Source organism: Scyliorhinus torazame, chromosome 4 (genome assembly GCF_047496885.1).
Source record: "Scyliorhinus torazame isolate Kashiwa2021f chromosome 4, sScyTor2.1, whole genome shotgun sequence".
Lineage (NCBI taxonomy): Eukaryota > Metazoa > Chordata > Chondrichthyes > Carcharhiniformes > Scyliorhinidae > Scyliorhinus > Scyliorhinus torazame.
Genome location: NC_092710.1, coordinates 51,180,494 through 51,198,071, shown reverse-complemented (window position 1 = coordinate 51,198,071; position 17,578 = coordinate 51,180,494).

Sequence of the window (17,578 nt, the reverse complement as noted above, 5' to 3'; positions counted from 1 at the left end):
CTAATACTATTGGGGAGACGGACAGGCCCCAAATTTTCTTTGAATACCAGACGGGAACCCAGAGCTCTTTTTCTATTTGTAAAACTGTAAGGAAGGGTACTTCACCCCAGGAATGATAACTCTGACCAATAAGTATAGTCTATGTCAAAACACATGTTAATTTAAACACAGAATTAACAAGATTAGCATCAAATAAATAACTTTGTTAACAGGTCTTAAATAAAATTTTAAAACGTGTACTTACTGTCTGCACCTCACTCACTCATTCCAATTAAACAACCCAATACAGTTCAAATATCATTTCTACGTAAAGTTGACAAAATAGGTTACTTGCTTATCTCGGCGTAGACCTTTTGGAGAAAGAGAGACTCTTTTAACAGCAGATCCAATACACTGCGTCTTAATAGGCTCTGGCAGAATTTGCATAACTGCTGTTCAACATAAAAGCTGATTACACACTGCAAAACTACAGCAATACAAGGCTCGTCCCATTAATTTCATCATTGTATCCCACTATAATATCCCGCCACTTAATCAGCTAGCACAAAATACAATCTCTCATAAATGATCTATTACCCAGGGGATTTCCAGAAACAATAACAATGTTTCATTAACTTTCTGTATGAAAAGACATAAATAGATAGAAACAATGGTTACCTAATGTTTTACTCATCTTAAAATAAGTTTTAACAGAAACACAGTCTGGATATCATAATCAAGGTTCTTTAATAATATGACTGCAACAGATATTACCTTAACCAGACTTTGAAGAGCATTCCTGCAACAGATATGAAATGCAATGGAAATATACCAATTCTGTACATTCCTCACACTTAACCCCTTAACAGAATGAACTAGCAATATGAAAATATGGCTTCATTTTGCATAACATTTTCAACTTTAAACACTACTCATTACTATACACTCACATTGCTCTATATGATACATATCCCCTCATATTTATGCATGAACATTTAAACAGCAGTATAGTACATTTAAGTCTGTCTTTCCCAATTTTGACGTTCCATTCTTCTTTCATCTCAAATGATGATAAAATATCGGCATTCACATTCTCTCTTCCTGCCACATGTATAACTTTCAAGTTAAATTGTTGTAGCAATAAATTCCATCTAATAAGTATTTTGTTTCAATCTTTAAACTTCACCAAATACTTCAATGGATTATAGTTTGTGTAAACAATTATCGCTGATGAATTTGTAGCAACATCAATGCCAAAAGGTTGCAAAGCCAATGCCAAACCCAACGCCTCCTTCTCAATGGTCGAATACATCCTTTGACGAGTATTTGGCTTTTGGGGGGTGGGGGAGCAAACAAGTCTTTCCATAGCTTCTTCATTTTCTTGTAACATAACAGCACCAAGGCCCACATCACTGGCATCAATGGCCACCTGAAATTGCTTGTGGTAATTCGGTGTGATTCAAACTGATGCGACAGCTAGCATAGTTTTCAGTTTGTCAGTACCTCCAAACGGTCAGCCATCCAAAGGAATTTCTAGTTCTTTCTTCCAAGGTCAGTCAGTTGTAAGGTGCCTTTTGTGGTGATTCCTTTATTTCCCATTCCTTTTACTTGGTGGTTATCATTTTGATCATGGATATTTTCTGAACATTTCCCTTTAAGGTGAAAGAGCAAGCAAGGGACTCAAACGTTGTAAAATAATGAACTGTGGAGTTTTTGAACAGCAGAACTCAGACTTTGTGGCACCCGAGAGATCGGAGGTAGGCGGTTCAATTGGTTGGCTGGTAGCCAATGAATTGGCAAAGGGCCATATTCTGCCCGGTGACAGGCAATGATGGGTCCTACCTGAGTGGAATTGTTTTCAGATCACCATAGAAAGGACATTCGGAGCCTGGACGCTGAGTTGAGCAGCTGTGAATGTGTATCTTTCTCTTTCACATTCTCCCTCTCGCTCTCTCTTCCTCCATTAATGCTGCCTAATGAGGATGTCTGTACCTGCGGAGAGCTTCTTTAGACTTGGATGAATCTGTATTGAAAACCATTATGGACTGAAAACAAAAACCTCGAACTGAAGGGCTAGACTGTAGAAAGGAGTACGAGAAGGCTAACGTATGAAAAAGCTGAACTATAATACAACCATTTGAAACAAAGACCCTTATCCTTTTACTTCCATCATTGTATTTACACCTTTTTCCCCTCTGTGTTTGTTTGTCAGTCTTGCGTTTGTGTGTACAGAGAGTGGGGGTGAGATAAAGAGGTGGGTTAGTAATTAGATAATCGTTAACCATTTTTATCTACTGCATAGTTAATTATAGTTATTGTTATTAATTTTTCAAAATGTGTTTACATTTACATACCTGATGACTGTCGTCTTTTGTCAGCGACAGTCCAGAGCCCGCGGATATTTTCGAAGAATTAATTGTCAATTTAAATTGTGCTGCGACTCAGGGTAAAGTGAGGCTGGAATTGACCGCGCACTAGCCCAGGGTGGCGGAACACAGTGGAACAACCATCATGGTGAAATGTGGCGTGGGGTTTCTGCCAAAAGGGACACAATATCAGAAATCTCAGAACTTCTCTTCTCGTCGATGGCATTGTGAAGTGCCCAATCGCTTTAAGTTTCTCATTCCATGCGTTAATCTGACCATGACTAACAATGTGGCTTCATAATGTGATTTAGCTTTGGTAAACAGACGTTGAGTCAGGTTTACCACCAAATCATCCCACTGTGGACAATCGAGCAAATCCTTCAGATGTTCCAAAAGCTCCTTTCGCAGAGACCTGAACACCACCAAACCTGCAGTGTACACTGCACAATTGTGTAGTCCAGTTAGTCTTCGCAATGTTGCTCACGCATTATTCATTCCAAATGGCACCACTTTAAACTGATGCATGCCATGTGGGGCAGCACGGCAGCCTTGTGGATAGCACAATTGGTTTACAGCTCCAGGGTCCCAGGTTCGATTCCGGCTTGGGTCACTGTCTGTGTGGAGTCTGCACGTCCTCCCCGTGTGTGCGTGGGTTTCCTCCAGGTGCTCCGGTATACTTCCACAGTCCAAAGATGAGCAGGTTAGGTGGACTGGCCATGATAAATTGCCCTGATTGTCCAAAATTGCCCTTAGTGTTGGGTGGGGTTACTGGGTTATGGGGATAGGATGGCAGTGTTGACCTTGGGTAGGGTGCTCTTTCCAAGAGCACTTGATGGGCCGAATGGCCTCCTTCTGCACTGTAAATTCTATGATCTATGATCAAAAGCCAGAATCTCCTTCACCCTTTCTGTTAAAGGTACTGCTCAGTATACTTTTAGTAAATAAACTTTGATATTACACTTTGCTTGTCCAACACACAATCGTTTCATTCCATCTGGTTTTGGTACCATCAGAATAGTTGATCTCCAATCATTGTAACTGACTTCAGTGATATTCTTAAGCATGCTTGCAATCTCCTTTTGTATCTGCGCGATCTTTGTAACTGTAGCCATCTAAAATGGCTACCTGCAAAAGATCATGGGAATTGTGGTCAGCTTGAACACAGACAGGAACACAGCCTCTGTGTATTGTGCAAAGAAGCCAGGCCTGACTGAAACTTGTACCCATAAAGAGTCAATCACCATTTCCGCCAGGACAATCAAGTTTGAATCAAGGAGTTACAACAGTAGCAGACGAACCGGCGCCACTTGCCATTAGTTGTAAAGGCCGTCGTGCCTATGACAATGGTAGCTAGGACCCGCCCAGCCACTGAGGTATCCGCCCCCTAATTGGCCAGAATCAATGAGGGTGATCGGAACTCTATCGATCTATTGGATCTGGAGTTCGGACCACCCCAAAGGGCGCGAAAGCCCAGGGGGATAAGAAGAACTGCAAACCGAAAGATCGGCCTCTTTTGGACCAGCCTGTGTGAGACCAATTGCAGCATATCAACTAGCCAAGTTCAAGGACCCACAATCGTTACCTGAAGGACGAGCCCAGCCGCGACAAACCTGAAGACTTCCAACCGACCCACGTGGACAGAGTTAAAGGCCTGATCTCTTGCACAGAGCCGGTCACCCCGAAGTGAAGTAAAGGTCATCTTAGTGATTAGGTCTAGTTTAGTGCGTAAACTAAATATCATTGCATATAGAAATAAGTTTTGTGTTATTAATAAACTGTCTTTGAACTAGTACACCAGTCATGTGGTCATTCAGTCAATATAGGAAACAGCTTGTGGTTCACAGAGAAATAAAGAAGACAACACAGTCAAAATGTTGGCAGCACGGTAGCCTTGTGGATAGCGCAATTGCTTCACAGCTCCAGGTTCGATTCCGGCTTGGGTCACTGTCTGTGCGGAATCTGCACATCCTCCCCGTGTGTACGTGGGTTTCCTCCGGGTGCTCTGGTTTCCTCCCACAGTCCAAAGATGTGCACATTAGCTGGATTGGCCATGATAAATTGCCCTTAATGTCCAAAATTGCCCTTAGTGTTGGGTGGGGTTACTGGGTTATGGGGATAGGGTGGCGGTGTAGACCTTGGGTAGGGTGCTCTTTCCAAGAGTCGGTGCAGACTCGATGGGCCGAATGGCCTCCTTCTGCACTGTAAATTCTATGATAATATGGATGTTGTCTTTAAAGTCTGATTCCACTTATCAAATGCCACCTTTCTAAAGCTCCTTCTGATGCTGGATGATGCACTTTATTCCTCAGCTATTAATAACTTCCCTGAATAACGTTGCGATAAAATTGGATCCCTGATCCGACTAGATATCTTTTGTTAGCCCGTATGTGGCTAAAACAAAGTTAAGTCCACTACAACCTTCTTTGCTGCAATATTTTGCAACAGAATTGCTTCCGGAAATCTAGCAACCACACCCATTATTGTCAACAAACATTGATTACTTTTTATCATCTTAACAATTGAGGCCTCAACAAATGTTTCCTCAAATGCAAGAATGGGTATTAAGGTAGCTGGCTTGCTTGTTGTTTAAGATTTTCCAATACCAATCAAGTATGACATGTATGGCAAAGTTCAACTACATCCCGCTGCAGGACAGGCCAATGAAAATGTTTTTGTATATTTACTGGAGTTGTCCTTACTCCTAAATGACCCCCTACAGGAATCTCATGTGCTACCCACAGAACTTCATTTCTATAACGCACTGTTAATACCATGTGATCAAGTGCTGACCTTTTATCATCAACCTGAACATTTAAAGGGCTTCACTTCCTTATTAATATATTATTTATTGTGTAATAACACTCCTGGCTACTCAGATTCTATCTCTGTGTATGCTTTCTGATCAACTTTATCTCTGAATTCCTCTGTTGTAATTCTCCTAATTTTCTGGAACTAAAGATATGCGGAATTTTCCGGTCCACCAGTCCTGCACGTCGCACCCCCGTCGGCAGCAGGATTCCCCATTCCCGTAGCTGGCCAATGGAGTACCCGATTGTGGGCCGACCCTCGCCGTCAGCAAACGTGGTGTGGGTGTGCTACCGGCGGGCCGGAGGATCCGCTGACAGAGAATTCCACAGCTGACCTCCACCCTCCACTTGCTCTTGTTCTTTATCAGTCATCTGGTTAAAGGCTGGACCTGATAAATGAACCTCAATCTCGCTATCCGTACTCCTTGTTTTCTCCGCCTCATGTCTCAACCTGTGATTTTGTGATTTTATTCCCACACAATCTAGTAACACCACTCGGATATGATTCTTGAAACACCTCAGTCGCTTCACTTTCCACTGCCTTTCAACCACAGTAGGCATCACTCGCTATATAATTACCCACGAAGGACTGGACCTGCCTGTAAAAGATAATTACCCTGCAGCCACTTCACCAGTTTTACATAATGGAATACGACACACTTCATTGTGATCCCACATTTTACCACTTTATCGGGCAATTTTAATCTGAACTACATACCTCTGTCTCTCACCCATTAAAGATTGACTTCCTCCTGTATGCCTGAAGGTCTTAATCTCTTTACATACCCGCCTTGTCGACATGTGTAAACCCTACCCCACATCTAAAATATTTAAACAAACCAGACACCTTCCTAACATGCACCCTCTGAGCCAGTGTGCAGTATTGTGCACCTCTTGAGAGGTAACCACATTTTTTTCCCATTTTAATAAACCCTGTTAGTTTATCCTGTTTGTCTTCCTAGTTTTTATCTTAAGACATCAACACCGTGACTTGGTGGATCCAAACTTATTACAATGAAAACATTGAACTTTTCTTCAATCTCTTCCACACCCAGACGATTCCTTTCTGACCTGAGCTGAAAAGTCATCAATATCTCCGAGACTTGCTTTGCCTTCACTACCTGCAGTCTTCTCATTTCCCCAGCTCATATCCTTCACAGTTTAAAATTGGTGTTGAACTACAAACCTTGATTTATGAACTAATTGACAGTGCTCTGCTACCAGTCGAGTAATTTTAACCCTTTGCTCTTTCACAGCAGTTCTCACTACTCTAGGAAGTGAATCTTCACATTGGTCAACAAATAACTATGTCCCCATGGGTTTCATGCGTTCGGTCAATTTTTAATTCTCTTAACCACATATCAAAATTATTTTGTTTAATTCTTTCAAATTCCATATACATCTGACATGATTCCTTCCATAGATTTCTAAACTTTCATCCATAGGAATCTGGCACTAGTCCATATGCATTTAATTGGCTTTTATCACCTCATCATAATCCCTAGATAGCTCCTCTGCTAACAATGCAAACACTTCACTCGCTCCATCTAACAATTTTGTTTGAACCAACAATACCCACATGGTATTTGGCTAATTTCTCAACGAGACAAAAGACGTTTTTCGACATCTTTCTCGTCAACCGTCGGAAGTTCATGAATATATTCAAACATTTTCACTCGAGGCTTTTGACAAAGAGGGGTCCTGCCTTCCTCTGAACTTGCCTCTGTAGTGATCTCTGTATATGTATATACATAAAGAGTTAATGGTTAGTCAGTACAGTCAACTGATCACTAGAGGACAACACTAATAGGGGGTATAAATACAGGCTCAATCTGTTTCCCCGTTCTCTTTGGGTGTGTTGTGACTAGAGAACAGAAGCGTAGAGGTAGCTCAGAGAACAAGTATAATATTCATAGTTAATCCAATCCTATCTTGTTTAATTTAACTGGTAGTAAAAGTATTGATAAAAGTATTGAAGAATCAAACTCACAAGTTAATTGATTAGTTACTCAATAAATTATTCGCTATCACGAGATGACTTTGAGTATTCATCATCATCAAAGTTAAGAACTTCTCGGCATAAACAAATGTGTAACACGCATTACTTCAAGTAATATAACATGCTACCAGGAGAAGTAATATAATACAACAGCCTCAATGTCCGCATTTAACTGCAAACTTTTCAGTTTGTAATCTATTTGCAGATTCATTTTCCGAACTTCAAAATCTCTCTGCTTGTCTTTTCCCTCTACCGTTGCTGCTCTTTCCTTTACCTTTTCTTCTTCGTTTGCCTCTTTCCTTTTCATCCCTTGCTCATCTTTCCATTTCCACAATAAGTTTCCTCATTTCAATTTTCTTTTGAGGAGCTCAAGCTTTTCCTCCATTTCAAAATGTTTCACTCGTAATTAAATTTTAGCTAGTTCTACTGATTCCGAATGATGCCTTTGGTGAATTTGAATGCTGAGCTATCACTTTAATTATCTCCAACGTCTGCACCCCTTCAGGTAAAGTCAATTGCAGTTTGACCGCCAAAGCCAAAAGTTTTGTTTTAACCACTCTTTGCAAAACAACTAGAGTAACCTCTTCCACACCCAGGAAACTCGTCCTCACTGAAAGAGTAATCTTACTAGTAAATTCCCACTTAAACTGAGTGATCACTCTGATTAATAAGTATCCTTTATTTCAAACAAACTTTAATTTAAGAATAGAATTACCCACATTTAGAGCAAAGAAGCTAGTTTTACAATTATCAGTTAAAGAGCTCTTAAACATAAGGGAAATCTCAAACTGATGCCTTACACCATCGCCATATATATTCCAACTAAGCAACCCAAGATGTTTCAAATGCCACTTAGAAGTAAAGTTAACACAACGCTTTCCCTGCTTATTTGTGCAGACCATTGGAGAGAGTTCCCTTTCAGGAAGTCTGAAAATCCTTCTGTCTTATCAGACTCTTGTGCCCAGCCAGACTGCATTTGGCAAGCCTGCTATTCAACTCAAACCTTCTGGCAGACTGAAAAACTGCACACAGATCTGGCTTCTCCCATTGATTATATAATCTGTAGCCCACTAGGTTCCATGACCTGCTTAGCTAGGACTGACCACCACTCCTTGTAAAATTATCTGTACTCCAGTGAATCTCCAGCAATCAAAACACATTTCCATTGGTTGCTTGAATTTTAAATAATCAAGTGGTTGTCATCAATAATGGCCACGCCTTTTACAACACAGAAGCACAGCTTTAGCTGATATAGAGACTGGACACCTTAACATAGATTAGTTAGTCACATTAGTGCCACGAACATAAAATATATTATGTAACAATTTCTGCATTCAGCACGCAGACCAAAACCAAAAAACAGCTTGTAAGCCGTTTTCCAGGCACTTTTTAAAATGCTATGATTTCCAGGAACAGCAACAACCAGTGTCCTTGAATTCAACAATAATGTTCTTAATCCTTCGTGATGAAAGATTTTCTGTGACTAAAGCAGCCATGAGGAGGTGAATTCCGGAAACCAGCACATGTGCATAATTTCAGAACTTCATTTGTTATAAACCCTTACCTGGAACACCAATTATGGCAAGTATCAAGTAGTATATTTTCCTGACCATCTGAATTGGTCGATGCATTTTCTGTGTGGAGTGAATCTCTTCCGTTGATAAGCAACCAATGTCTCTCAATTAAACTGCATTCATTTTGTACTCTCCAGGATCTCTCCAGGGAAGCTGAGGTTAGAAAACGGTTCAAGTTTTTTTTTTGTAATTTCCCACAAACAAGTTTCGACAGCTGAATGAATTCCCTTGTAGAAACTCTGTGATGCAATTGTACTCCATCCACCTCCTTACCACAAGAGTGTACAAGTCCCATCACATGTAATAAAAAACATTTGGAAGCTATATTAACCAGCATTAGAATCGTTCCTGTAAACAGCATGATTCCCATATTTAGATTTCATATCATTTCACCCAATGGCCTTTGTCTTTATTATTTTTTACATTATTTTTATTCAAAATTTTTGTCAAATACATAATTTTTGCATAACCGTGCGCAACCATTAACATAACAAAATGAAGTAAAAGTTAATCATATATACAAAGAAAAGAACAATACAACATAACAATTCTCCTCCCCCCCCCTCCCCGGGATGCCGCTGCTGCTGAACATTACTGCTCTCCTAGAAAGTCGAGGAATGGCTGCCACCTCCGAGAGAACCCTCTCAAGGCAAACTTTATTTTCTCGAGACTGAGAAAGCCAGCCATGTCACTAACCCAGGTCTCTACACTCGGGGGCTTCGAGTCCTCCCACATTAAAAGGATGCGTCTCTGGGCTACCAGGGAGGCAAAGGCCAATACGACGGCCTGTTTCGCTTCCTGAACTCCCGGGACGTCTGACACACCAAAGATCGCTATCACTGGACTCGGCACCACCCGCGTGTTTAAGATCTTGGACATTGCCAGAGCAAAACCCTGCCAGAAACTCTCAAGAGCCGGCCATGCCCAGAAGATATGGACATGATCTGCAGGGCTTCCCGCACACCTCGCACATTTATCCTCAACCCCAAAGAGTTTGCTCATCCTGGTTGCCGTCATGTGTGCCCGGTGGACCACCTTAAACTGGATTAAGCTAAGCCTGGCACATGATGATGAAGAATTAACCCTGTTTAGGGCATCCGTCCACAGGCCCGCATCTAGCTCCCCACCTAGATTCTTCTCCTAGCAGCGGAAATGACACCAACTGTTTTTTTAGAAATGCGCGTACCTGAAGGTATCTGAAAGTGTTTCCAGGGGGCAAACTGAATTTCTCCTCCAGCGCTTTCAGGCTGGGAAAGGTCCCGTCTATGAACAGGTCCCCCATCCTTTTCATGCCTGCCCTATGCCAGCTTTGAAACCCTCCGTCTATCTTGCTCTGGACAAATCTGTGATTGTTGCGTGGCCTTTGTCTTTATTTACCATTCAGTAATGCTAACGTCAGCGTGCCCAGTTTGGGCAGTTCCTTTACACTCTCGCATATGGCTGCTCTCTTTCACCAGTTGAAATTCAATTGGAGAAATCTTCGAGTCCAAGGCAGATTATCGATGGGTAACACACAGCTGCTGTTGGCCATTTGGCACATGTTTCTCTTTCACACTCTCTGGAAGATCAGTTCAGCTAATCTCACTCCCCTTTATCCTCATCATTGGCGGGATTCTCCCCAGGCCGACTGGGAAATCGGGAAAGGAGATTGGGGGGAGAATTGGTCGTGAAGCCAAAATCATGGTGGGTGCCGGGCGTGCACCAATTTGTAATGTCCGGCACCTCGACAGCAGCATCAATGCGTTCTCCTCCGCATGTACAGTAAACGATGTTTCCATATCATTAACGGTGTGGGACTGCGAGCGGCAGGATGGGAGAGGGGGACATGCGGGGGCAGGGTCTTCAATGCAGGCCGGAACCACCGTGAATCCCTTTGGATCTGGTCGAGCACAGATGTATGCATCATGCTACATGTCTGACCTTCACCCCTGCAGACAATGGGCATTGGGATTCAACCTTGAATGGTGGCCTTGTTCGTAGTCACGGCAGCCCTGGGATGCACAGGCTGTGCTATCTGGTGGTGATTGAGGAGGACGTTTCAGTAGCGAAGCCTGCCCCAGAGGCACGGGAGTCAGTCGCTTAGGATGGAAGGCAGTCGCCCAACAGGCCGAGGGGGAGGAGGTGCAAAGGAGGTTCCGCATAAAGCCTCATGTGTACCGGCAGCACATGTGATCCCAGGACCTGCCGGATCGAGCATGCCGTTTAAGGCATATCTACCAGATCATGGTGCATCTGGCACCCCGGGGGAATGGGGGAGTACACCCGCTCCCATTGGCCATCAAGGTGATGGTCGCCCGGATCCTTTATGAAACGGGGAACTTCCAAGCGCTGAGTGGGGGCTTGTCGGGAATCTCACAGAGCTCGGTGATTGATGGGATGCATGTCACCCTACGAGCTCCGGTACAGGACAGGCTGGTCTTCACAAACTGAAAGGGGTTCCTCTCGATGAACGTGCAGCTGGTGTGTGACCATGAGATGTGCATCATGCACCTCTTCACCCGAAACCTGGGCATTATGCACGTCTGCGCCCGAAACCCAGGTAGTGCGCGCGGCACCTTTACCTTGGCGCACTTGGCAGTTCATGAACTCTTTGAGGCGCCCAGACCAAGGTCGCAATGCTCGCAGCCATGGAGGGCAGGGAGTGGAACTCATCCCTCTAGGACTGCGCCATTTCACCCAGGGACTGGGCCATCACATTCTGGGTCTGTGCTACATCGGACAGTGGACGGTGCCACCTCCCTCTGGGTCTGTGGCACGGCGGCCAGCACCCGGGCAATGCTGCCGAGGCCCTCAGTCATGGTCCCCCTGTGACTGGGCCGTGCCCAGGAGTGCTGCTGCAAAATCCAGGTGGCCCTGGCACATGGCTGCCTGTGAGAGGGTAGCCCTGACCTGGGCCTTGGCCACTGACAGTGCAGAGTGGCCCAGGCCTTGGACATCTTGACCCATGGCCGAAATCTTCGCCCTCAAGGCCTCCATTGCAGATACTGCACGTACGGTGTTGACCTCAGTAGTACGCATGGTCGGCACCATCTCCTGCCCTACAGCTGGTTCACCAGCTCTAACTGCACCTTCAGGCGATGGGTGGTTGCCGACTCCCCTCATGTAGTCCCTGGCTCTGAGACTGCATCTCCACAATAGATGGGACCGCCCTTTCCTGAAGCCCGAAACTTGCCCACAAGGCAGCTGGTCCCTGGGAAAGGGTCACCGTCCCACCGTCCACCCCTTCGGGGGATCCTCCCTCCACCTGCTGTACTGCTCCACGTGAGTGATGTGCACCAGATCCTGCCACAAGACCCACTTCACTGAATTGCCCAGCCCAGGTGAGTGTCTCTGGGATGGTGGAGGGTGTTGGAGACAGCTCTGATGGGAAGTCAATTTCATCCCCAGACTGGTGCTCTGGGGTACCTCTGGCTGCGGGTCGAGGGCGCCCACCCGTGCCCGTGTCTGCATCCTCCTCGCTGCTCTCCTGGTGTTGGGGTTGGGGACACCAGAAGGGCCCGCATCATCGCCCGGTGATCCTGCAAGACACAATTCGTGACCCATAATTGGAGGGTGATGGTGAGAGGATGGTGTTGGGGTGGTGAGAGGATGGTGAGGGGGTGGTGGGAGAGTGGGGTGGGGTGGGGGTGGGGTGGAGTGATGCGGGAGTGGTGTGGGGGTGGGCCGGGGTGCTGTGGGGGTGGAGTGAGGGTGGGGTGGGATGGTGTGGGGGTGGTATGCGGGTGGTGTGGGGGTGGGGTGGGGTGGTGTGGGGTGGAGTGGGGGAGGGATGGTGTGGGTGTGGGGCGAGGTGGTGTGTGGGTGGTGTGGGTGTGGGGTGGGGTGGTGGTGGGGTGGGCGTAGTGCCCATGCGTGCCATGGGAATCCACCATGCAGCGAGGAGCTCACTTGGTTGCCCGATTCAGATCTCCGTCTCGGTGACTGCCCTCTCTCCGAGCCAACCTACAAAGTCCCGTGCCCGCTGTTCCGCTACTGCTGAGGTCAAGCGGTCCCGCTGCGGTCCCCTCTCTCACTGTGGTTATTCGCCATCTTCTCCTGCGGGAGGGAGGAGACAGAAAGTGGACAGTGTTCGGCAGTCAGACCCGTGCCACACTCGGTGGAGCAGCTGGTGGCGTCCGTGGTCAGGGCACCAGCCATGGTGGCCGATATGGGTGTTGACATTTGTTGCAGTGCGGGGTGCGTGCACACCGCCGGCGGGTGGGGTTTGGTGTAGGGGAGGGGGGTTACAGGTGTTTTGGATGGGCGTTAGTGCCAGGGGCACAATTCTGCCTACTCACCCTGACGGCCCTGAGAAACTGGTGCAGCGTCTTCCAGCATTGCTGTCCAGTCCTGATGGTGGGGCCCACGGCACTCACAGCCTCTGCCACCAGCGCCCAGGCCCATTGTATGATGGCAGTTGGCATCCTCCTTCCCACCTTGGGGAACAGGGTGTCCCACCTTTCTTCCATGGCGTCCAGCAGGGACCTGAGCTCTGCATCTACGAATCGGCTTCCACTCTCTGTGCTGTCGTCTTCCTGGCTGGAATGAGTGCGTGTGGGGATTGGAGAGCTAACCTGCGGCTGAGGTCTGTCAGTCTCCTGTTGTGCAAAATCGCTCTATTAACTTATTGAGCCTCCATCACATTGCTGGCAGTCCCTCTGAGCTACAGAGGAAGGTTTCCTGGCCTCATCCTCATGCACACTTCTAAATGGGCCTCCACCAAGACAAGCATCTGCTGGGTGGCACCCTGCGTCTCCTCCTCTTTATTTCCCCTCGGTTAAAATGTTTGTGCAGGAGACAGTCACAAATGCTTCTCTCCATCTCTGGGAGGGAGCCATGGGAGTCACTGGGACGGAAGGACAAGATCACGAGGCTGCAAACCTTTCTCCGCCCATTTAAACCTGGGGAATAGGCACAGACACAGATTAATAATGTGAGGATCTACATCTCGTCCAGCCATAACTCCTCTTATTTAGGTGTGATAGTAATTCCACTCCGTGCCCAGGGTAACTCCAGGTAATGAATTGTAACTAGGGGCTGATTCCCGTCTCCAGCTGACATCACAAATGGAGCCGAGGACCAAACAATGAATCTTTGAGACACAAACCCTCGCACATTGATGGATCCTTAACTGCAACAATGAAAGGCCCCTCACATTTGTATTGTCTAAAACATTGATCCTTAGTAACCTAACCTTACATGCCCGCCACATCACATGGGAAACCTTCTACTTTTGGCTTGTTCTACGCCTCACTGACCCAGGGTCTGAGTTTAGGTGGGAACCGGATTAATCGGCAGCACGGGAGCACAGTGGTTAGCACTGTTGCTTCACAGCTCCAGGGTCCCAGGTTCAATTCCCGGCTTGGGTCATTGTCTGCGTGGAGGCTGCACAGTCTTTCTGTGTTTGTGTGTGTTTCCTCCGGGTGCTCCGGTTTCTTCCCACAAGTCCAAAGATGTGCAGGTTAGGTGGATTGGCCGCAGGGAGATACGGCGGAGGTGTGGGCTTAAGTAGGGTGCTTTTTCCAAGGTGCAGACCCGACGGGCCAAATCACTGTAAATTCTATGTAATATGTTACTCTCACTGGAAGTGTGTGCACCGTGTTATACAGTCACTTCTAGGTTCTCTGCACTGGAGTCATCTGTTCCGATTTTTGGTTTAATGTCATGACAGAAAAAATGTTCTCTGAACATGCAGAACATGCTCAAGGAATTTGACCACAAAGAGGCAATGGAGGCGTCGAGAAAAGTGGTGTCGAGGCAGAGTCAGGAATGTGTATGTGAAATCTGATCAGGTGTTTCTCAATAACTTCGCCAAAGTTAGCCTGGACAATGAAAAATAACAAGGTGACCGGGACAACCAGTGGAAAGGGCGGAGGTAGCAGTGCCAGCACTCGATGGTGAATCATTCCAGGATATTCTCTCTGTATCTGACCACAGAGGTAAGAGTGGGACCAGGCGAGGGCAGTTCCACCCACCTGCTAACTGGAGCCTTGAGTTTAGAGTGGAAGTCGCACTCCAACCATGTCAAAGACAGGATGAATGACACCATCGCCTTTTTCAAACTTTGTGAAAGGTTATTTCACTGCTGTGTCAAAGGCACAAAACTGAAACCTCAGGCGGATGAGAGGTTTGGGCAGACGAGAAAACATTGAAGGATTCTGGAGAGGGAATGCAGGATGGAGCTGGGCTAGTAGATTCGAACCACAGGACCCAAAAGTGTATTTGGTCGGAGCTACGAGATTTTGGCTAATTGAAAAGGGAGACGGATATAATAAACCATTCGTATTATCAGCTAGCCTGCAGTTCGGAACGATCAACAGGTGAATCGGGTTAAGAGGTCACGAGTTGGATAGAATTCGCACTAATGAGCTTAAAGAATTAAGACCGGAAATAGAGAAAACAGAGGGGAGCTGGTAATACAGGAGCTCCTTGAAGAGAGAGGGAAGTGAATTGAGGGGAATTGCTTAATTACAACGGGAATAAAGGAAGTTCAAAATTGGTAACTCGTAAACTGTAACTGGAGGATATTGGAATTTTGAGGAATGCAACAATAATGTAATTTGTCAAAGCAAAGTGGATTTAATGGGACAAAGTGACTTATTATGAGAATAGAATAAAAATAACTTGAATGAAGTGCTGTGATGTTTAATTAGGAATAGAGAAGAAGGGAACTTAATGGAACATATTGATTGTTAGGTAAGAAATAGGACAGAGGAGAGTTGTGTAGAAGGTTAAACTATAGGATGTATGCAATGTTTGTAGGTAAATGACGGGGAAGGCATTCAGTGTTTAAGAAGAAATAGATGGTGCAGAATGCCAGAGAAAAACTTACCATGGAATTGGAAAAGAAAAACTCAAGACTCGAGGCAAAAAACAACAAAAGAGGGTATGGGAAATCCCTCCCCTATCTGGCTGTGATTGAGACGGAAATGTAACAGTTATTACATGAATAATCAGTCAGCCACAATTGTCGCTGCGGGTCGATAAATCATTGACTGGTGAACACCTTTCTCCAAATTCCCCACTGATCAGAATAAAGATTGATGAAATATACATCAATGACCTCTGTTCATTCCATCGCTTGTCATTTCACTCTGAAACTGACCTTGGCTGCCAGGAGAGCCCACTCGCGTTCTCCTGAGACACATTTTATGCAATAAATTGACACTGTAACAACCCATATTCTGGACTCATCTTCAGAGAGTCTAAATTATGTACATAACATGATTCAGATGTGACACATTCCTTAGGTCCACCTGGAACGCTAGTGCAGTGGTTAAATTACTGGGGTAATAATTCGGAGTCCTGGAGTGAAAGTTCCACCAGCTGGGGGAATATATTTGACTGAAGAAATAAATCGGGAACAAACTTGAGTCTCAATAATAGTGAGCGTATCATCACAGGAGTATGACAACAAAGGCAGAGATTAGCATTGTTTTACAGGGTGGTGGCTGGGGAAGCTCGAAAATTATGTTACAGTTATACAAAACATTGGGGAGGCCACATTTGGAATACTGTGTCCAATTTTGATCACCACACTACCAGAAGGACGTGGAGGCTTTGGCGAGAGTAGAAAAAAGGCTTACCAGGATGTTGCCTGGTATGGAGGGCATTAGCTATGAGGAGAGATTGAATAAACTGGGATTGTTTTCCCTCGAGAGATGGAGGCTGAGGGGTGACCTGAAAAAAGTTTATAAAATTATTAGTGATATAGATAGGGTGAACAGTTGGAGGCTTTTCCCCAGGGCACAATTGAAAATTACAAGGGGGCACAAGTTCAAGGTGAGGGGGGATAGGTTCGGTGGTGATGTGCGGGGGAAGGTTTTTACACAGAGGGCGGTGTGGCCTGCAATGCATTGCCAAGTGAGGTGGTTGAGGCAGATACGTTAGTGACCTTTAAGACTTATCTGGATCGGCACATGAACAGACGGGGTATGGAAGGATACAGGCGGTTGGTCTAGATAGGACACGTGATCGGCGCAGTCTTGGAGGGCCGAAGAACCTGTTCCTGTGCTGTATTGTTCTTTGTTCTTTGTTCTATTTGTTCTTTGATATGAACACTGTTACAAAAGAGTGGGCGTTGAAGACGCTGTTTTTGTGGTGATATTTTGGGAAATGTGGATGTACAAAGTGTTTCCTTGTAAACAAAAGTGAAGAGGCAGATGCAGCAACAATTAGAACGACAAATGGCAAGTTAGCCTTCATCGCAAGAGGATTTGAGTTCAGAAGTACACATATCTGAGTGTAGTAACACACGGCCTTGGTGAGACCACAGCGGGAGTACTGTGTTCAGTTTTTGGCTCCCTACCTGACAACGGATATAACTACCAAGGAGAGCGTGTAGCACAGGCTCAGTACACTGATATCAGGATTGCAGCAACTGTCCTTTGAGGAGAGTTGGTTTGTTGGGCCCGTATTCGAGATAAAATTCATGAGGTTTCCGAAATCAGAATGAAAGAATGAATTGAAACAAGCGCAGTCATCGCTGTGTAGGATAAAGATGTTAAACAGGTACCCTGAGAATTCCAGAGACGGAGTGATAGAGATTTACACCTGAGGAACAATGTGAACACATTTCAAAAGTCGCAAAACGGGCATGAGATTTTTCCAGGTTTGAGGAACTTCCGTCTTGCAGATAGATTAGAGAAACTGCATTTGTTTTCTCAGGGAAGGGAAGTTTGAGAGTAAATTGAATTGTGCTGAAAATCAGGATGGGGTCGGGGTTGGAGGACTCACTTTAAAATGGGTAGATAGAGAATAACAGAAAATACTGGGCAATCTCAGCAGGTCTGGCAGCATCTGTGGAGAGAGAAGGGAGTTAACATTTCCAGTCGGGATGACACTTTGTCAAATCTTTTGATTGTCCAGTATTTT